The sequence below is a fragment of the Dermacentor albipictus genome, chromosome 2 (genome assembly GCF_038994185.2).
Source record: "Dermacentor albipictus isolate Rhodes 1998 colony chromosome 2, USDA_Dalb.pri_finalv2, whole genome shotgun sequence".
Lineage (NCBI taxonomy): Eukaryota > Metazoa > Arthropoda > Arachnida > Ixodida > Ixodidae > Dermacentor > Dermacentor albipictus.
The window spans coordinates 44,823,970-44,836,259 of NC_091822.1; positions in this window are offsets into that span (position 1 = coordinate 44,823,970).

Genomic DNA, 12,290 nt, shown 5'->3' on the forward strand with positions numbered 1-12,290 from the left:
ATAGTAATGACATAGTGGGTTGTATAGACCGTAGTGACGGCAATCCAGCTATTTCCGTCATTTGATATAGGGAATGGTCCGAGAAGTGCGACGCGAACGCAAAGAAGGGCCGGTCGGTATATCCAAAGGTTGCAGCAGACCAGCATGGTGCACAGCTGGTATTTTCCGGCGTTGAGACGACTCACACACGGCAACATAGTGCCGGACGGAGTGGTTGAGATGTTGCCAGAAAAATCTTCGCTGAATTAGGTCATAGGTCCGGGAGACGCCAAGCTGTGCAGCGGTGGGAACGTCGTGCAGTTGCTGGAGTACAATCTGTCGAAGATGACACCGAATGACGGTTTGGAGCTAGGACCCACCAGGCTGCATGCTGCGCTGATACAGGATGCCATTTCGTATCACGAACATATGAAAGTGTAGGTCAGACGGATCAGAGAGCAGGCGTTCAATAAGCTGCCGTAACGATTTATCGCGTCGTTCTATATGTACAAATATATATAAAAGCGGAGAGCGAAAGAACGCAGGTCGGTGCGACATCCATGAAATCGTCCCGTGTATCAACGGGATGACGAGACAGGTAGTTAGCGTCCTTATGAAGAGGACCCAGCTTGTAGACCACAGTGTATGTGTATTTCTCCAGCCGTAGGACCCATCGACCGAGGCGTCCGGTGGGATCCTTGAGGGAAGAAAGCCCACAACGGGCGTGGTGATCAGTTGTAACTGCGAATGTAGTTTCGGAACTTGCCCACCATCCAAATGAGGGCGAGACACTCGCGCTCGGTAATCGAGTGATTGCGCTTGGCTGGAGAAAGGAGGCGGCTGGCGTACGCGATAACGCGGTTGTGCCCACATTGGTGTTGAGCTAAAATTGCGCCGATGTCGTAGTCACTAGGGTCAGTGCGGATTTCTGTCGGAGCGGAGGCCTTAAAATAGGCGCGAAGGCGACAGGAGGCGTGGTGAGCAGCATGATGAGCTACGAGAAAACAGATGCTTAGCCCACCAGAATGGAATGTCTTTCTTGGGGAGGTCAATCAGGGGATGGACAACATGAGCGAAATTGTCCACAAGCATGCGGAAGTAAGAGCAAAGGCCAATAATGCTTGGAATATCTTTGGAACAAGCTGGTACAAGCTGCAGCATGGTTATTTAGGGGAGGCCGAAATGGCACTTGTACAAGTTTAGCTGCTAGCCAGCAGCGCGAAAAACACATGGAACAGAAGAAAGTCTTTCAAGACGAGTCACAAACGTTAAAGAGAATGTGATGACGTCATTCAAGTAGCACAAACAGACTATTCCAAGCAACAGAAGAGCCCCTCCATCATGGGTCCAAAGGTCGCCAGGGCATTGCACAAGCCAAAAGGCATTACCCTGAACTCATACAGGCCGTCTAGTGGGATGAATGCGGTCTTTAACGGACCATTTCATCCACAGCAATTTTGCAATATCCAGAGCTAAGTTCTATCGAGGAAAAATAAGTGGCACCGTGGAAACAAACCTGAGCATCGTCAATGCGGGGAAGTGGATATACAGCTTTCTTGGTGATCGTGTGTAGATTACGATAGTCAACGGAGAATCGCCGGCTGTTATCCTTCTTTCAGACGAGAACAACAGGGGAAGCGCACGGGTTGGAAGAGTGCTCAATAATCCCTTTGAAAAGCATTTGGTCGACCTCACTCAGAGGGCGACACCTGGTATGGACGTCGGCGAACAGGGGCTGCATACCCGGCATTTATGCGAACGCTTCACGACCGTAGTTTGGCCCAAAGGGCGATCGCTCAGGTCGAAAACGTCGCAGTACGACTCGAGGAGGATACGGAGCTCTGCGGCTTGTTAGGTTGGAAGATCCGGTGTAATCCTTGTAAAGTCGTCGGGCGGGGCAGATGCAGAAGGCGCGGAGTGACCACTGGTCGAAGACGGCACAGCCGATAGAGCGGAAATGTGGCACTCGTGCTACCGTGACAACGCGGCAAGAGACTTGCCCCGAGGAAGTACTTATGAGCACTATCCGAAATTTAGGAAGGGCAGACATGTCGGATTGCTCACTACAGAAAAGATGATGTGTGGAAAGGAGATCTTGTTGGAAAGCAGGACTAAAGTCGCGGGAATATAGTCTCCGTCAGGTGCAGGCGGGCAGGATAAAAGAGTGATGCAGGTTGCTGCTAAAGACGGGAGGCGAATAAAATCCAGAGAGCAAAGCTGAGTTGGAGCTTCAGCAGGAAGGTCAACGGAAATGGGTAGGTCAGGTAGTACAAGATCGCCTGCACAGTCAATCAGAGCCCAATGGGTGGTCCGAAAGTCGAGTCCGAGGATCACATTGTAAGGGCAACGTTCGAGCACACTAAACAGTATGGACGTGTGGCGACCGGCAACAGTCACACGTGCACTGCACATTCCAAGCACAGCTGGAGTTCCACCGTCGGCAACCTGGAGCAGTCAAGTCGGAGCAGGAGTAAGTACTTTCTTCAAGCGCGGTCGAAGCTCCGCACTCTTGATGGAAATTTGCGCTCCAATGTCGATGAATGCTGTAACGGGCAAACCATCCAGGTCCACGTCTAGAATGTTCTGATCAGTAGGCAAAGCCAGCAGAGCATTTCCAAGCCGGGGCACTAGAGCAGCGTCACCTCCAGCAGCTGCCCCAGTTAGTTTCCCGGCGCAGAGCAGCGACGGTAAGCTGGGTACGGGAGTGACGCCGCTGGGGCGAACAGGAGCGGCAACTGTGTGGTGATGGCGAGCGGCTAGTCGCACTGACTCGAGTGTTGTCAGGTTCGTCTTCGACCTCGGCGGAGAGTGCAAGTGGGCTGGGATTTAGTGGGGAGTAGGCCGGCGTAGAGTGAGTAGGCAGGAAAGGTTAGTGGAAAGTGGGCTGGCTGGGATCTTCGGCAGTGGCGAGAGATGTGGCCAACACGTCCACAATAAAAGCAGATGGGTGTATCATCATATTTGCGCCATTCAGCCGGGTCGCAATAGCTCAGATGTCGACCGTATTGGCTCTGGCCAATATGTATGTATGCATGGAGCAACTAGCAACAGTTAAACACGTGCGAAGCCACGCATAAAATCGATGTAAAAACATGAAGTGCGCGACAGTTGGTGCGATGATTTACCTGGCCACATAAAACCAACAATTTCAGTTCTTGCAAACTTCAGTAGCTTGAACATACAACACAATGCGCTAGTCCAGTCGTGCTGCCTAGCTAGCGCAACACGGCAAAAAAGCGGAAAACAATATAAGTGGCAGACGGCCTTTAAACCGCATGCTGCACTGCTGACGAACTTCGTCGCTTACGCGTCTAACTATGATCGAGTGGAAAAAAGCACCGACGAGACATAGGAAAGGCTGAGAACAAGAAATTTCCCGCCGAAGCGACGATTCATTTTTGCTACCGTTGCTCCCACTGGTGAGGCTTTGCGGGGAATGATTAGAACCGTATCTCTGGCACGTTTTCGCCGGTATTTGAGCCCCCCACCGTGCAGCAATTCTTCTTCGACATTCTTTGAAGCTTTGGCCACCCAACATATGCGAAGGGTATTGCCTATTTTGCTCTGAAAACGTGAATAAGACAGAGAAGCCCTATCAACGACACAACAAACTACGGCACGCGGCTGGCTCCTCTCCATGGTGTTCTGCGCAAGGCCGCCACCAGTTACGCATCTATCGGCGCATACTACGCGTATAACGCGTGCTCTTCCAGATACAACTGAAGCCTAGCCAGGACCGTTTCTGAATACCTTTCCTATGCATGATGTTAGGGTGACGGGTGTCATCGGGTCTCAGATGGGTCTCATCAGTGTAATATCAGCGTGCCGCGATTTTTGCGGTATTGTGTCCTCTAGCCAGTGGTATCGAAAATAATCCGTACGTTCTTTTATCGATCTGTGAGCGAGATTTTTCCAGAGCCGGCCCGCTATTCCGTCTGCTCTACGGGCGATGTTGCGCACTATTATATGCAGTGCTGCTCTAACTTCATGTTGCGTGATGCTTTTGTCTTATTCTGAAGGCTCCCCATGCATATAATCAATGAAAGCTGGTGTGGGGCCTGTACCTATGTGCCTTTTAGCACTTCTACTATGGATGCATCATCCCCAGCTGTATTCTTCAAGATTTTCGCAAGGCTTTCGGTTCTCATTGCTTTGGTGTCATTGGGGTCAATGAGATTTCTGAGCAGTACCCATGTTTTGGGGGTGCTCAAGGTACCCTGCATTAAACTGCATAGGTTCATCCAATTTTATCGCATTAGTTTTGTTGCCCAACTTTCCAGCTGGCCTGTTAAGGCGGCTGAGCTTGCGATTGTGTTTCTGCTTTTTCCATCTTTTCTGCACGCAATGGTGAGCCTCCCAAAGGTGTAATAGGTGTCTATCGGCAACGGGATATTTTGGTGACGTGTCGATGATTTTGGTTATCGCACGGAAGTCTGTCTGAGTTTGTGGGATCCATTCCTGCAATGTTTCTGGTTTCGAGTCGCCTTCGTAGGTTTCGTTGGTGCTTCGCTGCTTGCGCCGCCTTCGAGAATTTCTCCGAATCAGTGATTCGTATTTTAGGTTCTTTATTTTTGCTTGCCGTGTTATTAGTTGCGTTTCCATTATATTGTGGGCACTACCGAGGGTCTCATCAATGTTGCGCCATCCCTGGTACCGGACGTCTTCGATCAGCGTAAGGTCCAGGCCGCTGTCTCGACTGATGCTACTGCCTATTCTCGTTGGGTGGGCTGCGTCTGTCAGAATATTTAAGCGTATTTATACTATCATCAGTGCGACCTTTCGGCTAAGTTGACTGGTAACGCCACGTTGGGTGAGCTGCATTAAAATCCCCTACGATAAATAACGGTTTGTTTGCTTCCTTTTGTGCGTGTTTGAAGAGTCCGTCGAAAAGGTCTGCCGCTCGTTAGGGGTGCTATAGATGTCGAGGACACAGAAACTAGGCTCATTCCTGTCTAAGAATGATTTCAGTGAGTAAGTGCTGTATGGGCTTCGTGCTGAGTGTATGGTCGATTGTGGCTAATCTGTTTGGCACTAATATTGCTTATTTAATCCGCTCATTCTGGTTTATTCATACACAGTACTATTGTATCCTGTCAGTTTAGGTCTAATGCGTGTTTCTTGTAGTGTCAATATGTCTGGTGTGTGTGTCTGTGCGTGTACGAACTGCCTAAGATTTTGTCGTTCCCGGTGGAGGCTGCGGCGATTCCACTGCCAAACTTTGATGGGTCTTGCTTCCGCTAGATTTTGTTGTCTAGACATGATTTATTACGAGCTGGCATGAAATGAAGGGCATGCGCATGGATGTGTCCGGATATGGTATCTTGCCTCGAGCGGACTAACACGGGTGCGGTTACGCGTAGCGTTGTGGGTGACTACTTGAGTAACTTCGTCGCGAATTCATTGTCTAACTTCTTGGGTTAGCTCCTTGAACATGTGTTGCAGGGTGGTTTTAATATCCTGTTTAACTCCTGACTATAGATGGTGCGTAACTTGGCCGACGTCCCTTACCGCCTCCAAATTCAAGTTAATCTCGTTGAGTCGAAAGCGCACAAACTCAGTGCTCGACTATTCGACTAATAGTACCGTAGTTTCGTTTGCCCCATCGTACAAATATCTCGACGTTTACCTTTCATCGGACTTATACAATGCATGTAGCAGCTGCCTCATCCAAACCTTCTCAATCTCTCGGCTACCTGCATATAAACCGGCAAAACGCGCCTTCTAATGTACGAAAATTAGCATATCTTATTGATGTTCGCCCACTAGTAGAATACAATTTGCGCACATGGTCACTATATTAAAATTATTTATTCCGTATGTTCGAAGCCATACGGAATAAGGCAGCTAGATTAATCTCGGACAACTAAGACTATCATTCGAGCATTAGCCGAATAAAACAAGACCTTGCATTTCAGTGATTGGAAGATCGCCGCATCATTGCTTTTTTATGTATGTTTCACAGGCATATTTACAGTAATAACTTTCACTGTTTGCCGCTCGATGCTCACCTGCGATATCTCAATGCATTGAGAACACATTTAGTTTCGTGCGCATTCATGGTTCCCAAACTCAGGCATTTAACTTGTCACCACTACCTAGAGCTATTGCACATTGGTATGGTCTCCCAAATCACATTGCATCCATCTCTAACCGTGAAACAATCTCTGATAACCTGAATCCGTTGCGTGTTAATATATTATGACTATGTTGCACTTTCCTGTTTTTCTATCATGTAATCACTGTTGCCCCCCCCCCTTACTCAATGTCCTTCAATAGGTCTGTAAGGTTATGTGAATAATTAAATAAATAAATACCTTGCATGAAACCCTCCTTGAGTTCATATCATTCATGTTGCATTTCATTGCTCAGATGCTCCCCATCTTCTTGAAACTCATCTTTTAACTGGTGACATTGCTGTCGAAAAGTTATTGTCATTTGCTTTACGAATGTTCTCATCTCTTGCGTAAGCGTTCGGATTTTGAAAGTAATCATTTCCTGCACCTGGACGTTGGTAGTGAAGTTATTTGTGAGGGCTACCTGCGCAGCATGCGTACTTCGTGTTCATGTTGTAAAGGTTGGAAAGTTGGTGGCAGTGGAAGAAGGTAACGGGGAATAGTTTGACAGCCACTGAAGCCCGCTCACCTTTCATGGATTCGTTCCAGGGCCCTACGTGACCACTTTCCTCTCACTCCCCTCCAGTGTCAATGACTGACCATGATTCCGATCTTTGGTTGTTTGCAGCTGCTTCATGCCGTTCATGTCGGGGTGTTCTTGCGCTCGGTAGGCTTGGTGATCTTAGATATGCACTTGCCCTTAGATTTATCGAATTTCTTTGAGTCTGTTTATCTTTGGTGTGATCGGCCTCTCTCTGCGTTCGTCTCCACGGAAGTTGGCGGCGGTCCTGACGCGTGAGTTTGTAGCTCGTTGGTGCTAGCCCTAGGGTGGCAGGAATGTTGCTAGCGTCGCTGGTGTAGCCGGCTTTACATAGGAAGTGTGATTTCTTGACAGGCTTTCGCTGCCTGGCGGGGCAGTTTGTATGCGTAATTGGGGGATCACCTCAACATCACACATGCCTCGGTTGACATTGGTACTCCTCCGATGGGTTTTCGTGTACGCAGTTCTTGCACCTGGCACTCTCCGGCATGGGGCATATGTTCGTCTTGTGCCCGGTTTTGAGGCATATTTGCTGCATACCTCAGATAGTGGTCGGTAGGGTCGAAATAAAAGTTATCCTCCATAATAATAAATTCTTCTTGGTTCTTCCATCCCCTCGAAGGTGATGTGAGCAGCCGTCGACTTTCCCATCATGCGTGAAAACATAATGGGTGCATGGGGGGATTATAGATTTGCTATTAGTTCATCTGGGTCAGTTTCACTGTCGATCGCAGTGGCAACTCCATTGCAGAAAATGTCGGGCGCTGCCCCGTATAACGTACAAGTTGGTACTCATTCTCACTAAGTTCGAGAGCATTAATCCGCCTGATGCCTTCTGCCAGCTGCTCTAGCGTCCTCACCACTGCCAGGTTCTGTTCATTGTGGATTCTCAGAGTGAGTGAGTAATATTCGGTTGCAGGGCTGTGGACAGCCTGAGTCACCACGCGGGTGGCGCGATCAAAGTGCCATTTGGTGAAGTTGAGGCCGTCTCGGGGAAGGAAGACGATCTTGTAACCCGACGGACGAATTGGTTAGAGTCTTTGTTTTCCTTCGTTTGACTGGTCAGGCGTGCGGTCTGATTTTGGTTCTCCAGTCGTAGTTGTCGGAAAGCTGACGTCACGTGGTCGTTTACGAGCCACCGTAAACTGGTCTTCTGTGTTTTTGTCGGTATCGTTGCTTTCCCGTTGGGAGGCGTTTGCAGCGATGATTTCCATTGCTTGGAGGTTTGGGTGTCTTGGGGTCTGCGTCGACCACGGTGGTACTGTTGGAGTGAATTTTGGTCTTGTCAGGGATTAGCTCTCAACAGATACTTTTCCGCTACAGCGGCCAGCGAGCCGCGACGCTGTGTTCGCTCTCATTCGGTTAGGCTTAGCGGGGCAGCCCTCACCTACGTTCTGCAGGAGGCGATAATTTGACGTAAAATCGACGCGCGGATGTTTTTAGAGTATCGGTGTGATCACGCTGCGGTAGGAAATGAATTGGTACCACTCAATGCATTCAGCGCAATCGAAAGCCAAGTTTTTTAAAACGATTTCTTATTTCGCAACTTTATTTTTGCTTACATTCCGAAAACCTGCTTCATAAAAACTTGTTCGGATTCACGCATGGGAGGAGGGCCGTCTTTGCATTGTATGAACTTTGCCAAACTGTATTACATGTCAAAACATTACACATTCGGGCCGTTTCTTAAATCATTGGACTTCAAAGGCGCTTTCGATTCCGTCTGGCAACCAGTAGTTCTAGAATTTTCGCGAAAACATGGGTGCCCATGCAATCGGTTCTACCTCATCCGTTCTTTTCTATCCGGACGCCTGGTAACCTGAAGGTCTCATACAGGCGAGGTGTCTGCGCAGCCTACGCTCGGAAGTCCGCAGGGCTCGTCTATCAGTCCGATGCCATGAAACATAATTATCACCGGCTTGCTTGAGATTTCGCTGCCACCAGGTGTTAGCCAGCCAAGCGTATGCTTATATCACATTATTAATAGTCCCCGGCAAAAATAGGGCTCCTACTGAGCATGCCGCGGCGGGCGTTCGCGCAGTGGTCATCTAGTGCGACGGCGTCCGTAAGCTTGCCAAAATTCCTCTTTCTGGCCTTCCCTCATGGCAGCGCCAACATTAGGGGGCCGCTTTTAAGGGCGTGCATGGGTGATGGCAGGCTACAACACAAGGATACTATTAAAATTTAAGGCCTGGTGTGCGATTCTCAATAAGGATTCCAAGACCTTGCGGATTAAGTCAGGAAAAAATAAGAACTTTTGCCTGCAATTTCTTTTTCTTTCTTTAAAATACAATATTCGGCCACTAGACATGGAGAAAGAAACTGTTTATCGACATGTTATCTTACCTGCATCGCTTATGGTGCTCCCGTTTGGTGGTCAGCTTATGCGGACACCATCATAGATTTAAAGGTGAGTTGTATTCCGAGATTGCCCCTGAGTGCGTGTTGGGGCGCTTACCGAACGACTGCTCGGCAGCCCTGCAAATCCTAGCGCGAGCGCCTCCGTTGGAGTTGGAACTGGACCGGCTTTGTGTGGGATTCTCGTTATTCATCTTGCGCGAGGCTACCAGCTATGGTCCCGTTTACTATCATGCGTCTATTATTCAATACATGCGCGACCTTTGGTTAGATCACCTGACCGAAAGGCCACGCTCACACTTCTCAAAAACTTGCAGCGCCAGATGCGTCTCTGATTACTCAACAGCGAGCGATTCACATTTAGACAGACGGATCCTAGACGAGTTTCTGGGCTGGGGCGTCTTTTGCGGTGATGGGACCCGATAAATTCATTCAGAAGGTCGGACGATTTAAGGCCCTGGAGGCTAGCGGAGCGCATTGGGCTGAGGCAACTGCTCTCACCGAATTGCTCGACTTTCCGCATAGGATCCCTACGACCCAGGCGGTAAAGACTTACAGTGATTGCCTATCGTTGCTGCCGGCTCTCGCGGACCATTCCTCCGCCGATGCGCGTGTGATACAGACAACCAAGCGCTGTGGTGGCTCAGTCAAGAATTACAAAATAACCTTTATCACTTGCACGGTTACAGCAGCAGCTTTGGTAACACACTTGCTGATGTCGCGGTGGTCGGCGCGTCTAAATACGGCCTCTTGAGACTTTTGAAAGCCCCTGTCACATCAATCAGATCAAATTTCTTGAAACAAATGCACGTTCATTGGCACAAAAATTGGCATTCGCAAAACGAAGACACGGATGGGCATAAAAGAGTAGCGAACGTGACCACCATACCTGACTACTTTCCGCCTCTTCAGTCGTCGGCGCAAGTAATCACTGACCACGGACGTTTCCCTTTCTATTTAAATAGATCTGGTTTAGCGCAAGACAGTCTTTGTCCTAGTGGTGTTGAATGTTCATCTTTTTTGGATTATTTTCATGATCGAAATCTCACGGGGTCCCTGGCCTCCCGCCTTGTTCGACCTTCGGGCAGCCCTCGCATCGAGACCATTGATGTACGGGCGGTACTGGTACACAGTTCAAAACTTCTCGAAATAACGTAAGTGCCCTTATATCTGCAGCCAAACGTTCGTACAAGAGAAAGTGCTTTTATCAGTCTCGTAGAAATTCTAAGAAAACGTGGTCTCCGAGAAACGATCTTAGAGGATTACCTTCAAATTTGACTAAATATATTCAGAAACATTTTGACTAAGATTTATGAACAGTCGTTGACAATTTTAACCAATTTCTCGCTCACTTTTCTGGGTGCCTAAGCAATCATTTCACACTAGTAGCACTACTATTCCGGCAACTGAATACGCTTTCCTTCCTACTATCACGGAAAAAACTCGTTATTAGGCGGCTTCGGCCCGCATCAATCACCAGGTATCGATAAAATTCTCATGTTTGATTTTCCCAGGAATTTCGGCGTTTTGAAGAAGGTGTTGCTAGAAATCCTAAACGGCATAATCACAAGCGGAAGTTTTCCTTCGTGGTTAAAAACAGCCGTACTTCGACCACCTTTAAAAGGTGGTGATGCGAAGTGTGTGCATAATTGTCATCCAATTTCTATCATGCCTAGTTTAGCAAGAGTTCTAGAAAAAGCAGATATTCTTAGTAATGAACAGTTTTATTAACAAAGCGGGGGATTTCCGACGGTCAAGACGGTTTTATTGAACAAAGGGGCACTTACGTTTTAGTATAAGAAATGAGTGACCATTTATTTGCGTCCCTTGAAAAAAATCTTGTATATCGTTCACAGGGTATGCCATTCGATTTTGCTAGATAAACTCTACAATTTAGGTTCTCGAGGTTCTTTTTTTCCGGTTGTTACACAATTTCCTTAAAGATCGCTCCCAGATTGTTTGAATTTCAAACATTTGCGGTTCCCGTGTTTTTCTTAAGGCCGGTGCCCCGAGGTTCTATACTGTCTCCCTTACTTTTTAATGTATACGTTAAGAACATGTGCAATGTGCTATCCATCTGAAAGTTATTTCATATGCATGTCATACTGCACTTTTAGCCACACATGTGAATTTTCCAAACACATTGTCAATGCTGCAGAATGACGTTGGAAAATTATTGGATTGGTTCGGTTCAAGTGTCATTGACATCAGTCATTCTAAATCAAAGTTGGTTTACTTCCATAGCCCACTCAAGAGTGTTTCACTTGCTTTTTCACTCTATCTGCACAGCTGTCTATTTATTAATTGTTCCTTCCCTACAATAAATTTTTCGGACTCGGTAAAGTATTTGGGCACATGGTTTGAATCAAGTCTTCTTTTTTTCTACTCGCTCATCTTACAGGCGTGTGAAACTTCGTGAAAGCGTCTGTTTACTGTACCGTGTGAAAGTGTTTTTACCCTTGTCAGCCAGGAAACGTTTGGTTCACTCGTTAGCTTACAGCGTGCTCAGATATGGGATTACAACATTTATTCATTGTTCTGGTACCTGGCATCAACGTGTAAACAGGTTGCTAAAGTGCATGTTAAAAATGGCTGTGGCTTAGCTAAGGTTAAGCCCAGGATGCGAAGCATACTAGCCTTTATTTTAGTTGTTGAACCACTGTTTAGCCTGGTGAACTGCTGTTGCTTGGCTATATTTGGTTCGGCTAGACGAAGAAACAACTCATGCGTTACTCTGCTTCGCCTTCAAGAGTGGAACGCGACAGCGTTCCCGTCGACCCGCCAAGGGGTGTAAGACAATGGGCTACGGCGCAGCGACTACGCGCCCCGCATTGGATGCGGTGAGCGTCGAGCAACGCAGCGTTCGGCGCGGCAACCAAATGTGCGCCTGAGCAAGCGACGCACGCCTGAGCCTTAGAAACAGCTCGTTTCTAAGGCAACACCGCATTCACTAGAGGCGCTTTTGTACCGCTTTGAAGCATCGTACTCGTGGCTCAGTGGTAGCGTCTCCGTCTCACACTCCGGAGACCCTGGTTCGATTCCCATCCAGCCCATCTTGCAAGAGTTGAGCCAAAGCCACCTAGAAAATCAGTCTCTGTAGCACGCCGCAACCTTCGCTTCTCATTCCAACGAGCAGCTCTGTCTCCAGGAGGCATCTCACTTCGTGAGTGTCTAGCAGAGGCAAGCGCAGCTGCTTATATACCGCCGCGACGCCGCGAGCGACTGCGCGAGATGGAGCCCCGTTCCTCCTCTGTCGTGACGTCACGGTGTCACGTGGTATTGAAGGCGACACTGCCGCG